Raw genomic sequence first — 347 nt, 5'->3', positions numbered from 1 at the left:
CGAGAGGAGTGGGGATGCTGGCCGGCGGCGGGGCAACGCTGCTCCCGAGAGGGCCGTTGTCAAGCCCAGCCTCAACAGCAGCAACAACAACAACGTGGAGGTGCTGTACAGCCGGGTGGTGAAGCCCCAGCACGTGCAGAAGAAGGAGCAGTCTGTGGATGAGTGCAGCTTGTCGCCTGTCTACGAGGACTTAGGAGAGATATAGCCTGCTGCCGCTCGGCAGTGCCGGCTGCTGCCCTCTGTGTGTCTTGGAGTGGCTCGGGGCTGGGGGCTGTCCTGGCTCAGGCAGAGTCCCTCTTGCTGTCAGGGCTGTGTTTCCCTGGAGGCCCTTCCTGCAGCAAGAGCAA

This window comes from Buceros rhinoceros, unplaced genomic scaffold (assembly GCF_000710305.1).
Source record: "Buceros rhinoceros silvestris isolate BGI_N320 unplaced genomic scaffold, ASM71030v1 scaffold13741, whole genome shotgun sequence".
In the NCBI taxonomy this organism is placed as follows: Eukaryota; Metazoa; Chordata; class Aves; order Bucerotiformes; family Bucerotidae; genus Buceros; species Buceros rhinoceros.
The sequence above is the reverse complement of the archived record's forward strand: the minus strand, read 5'-3'. Positions refer to the sequence as shown.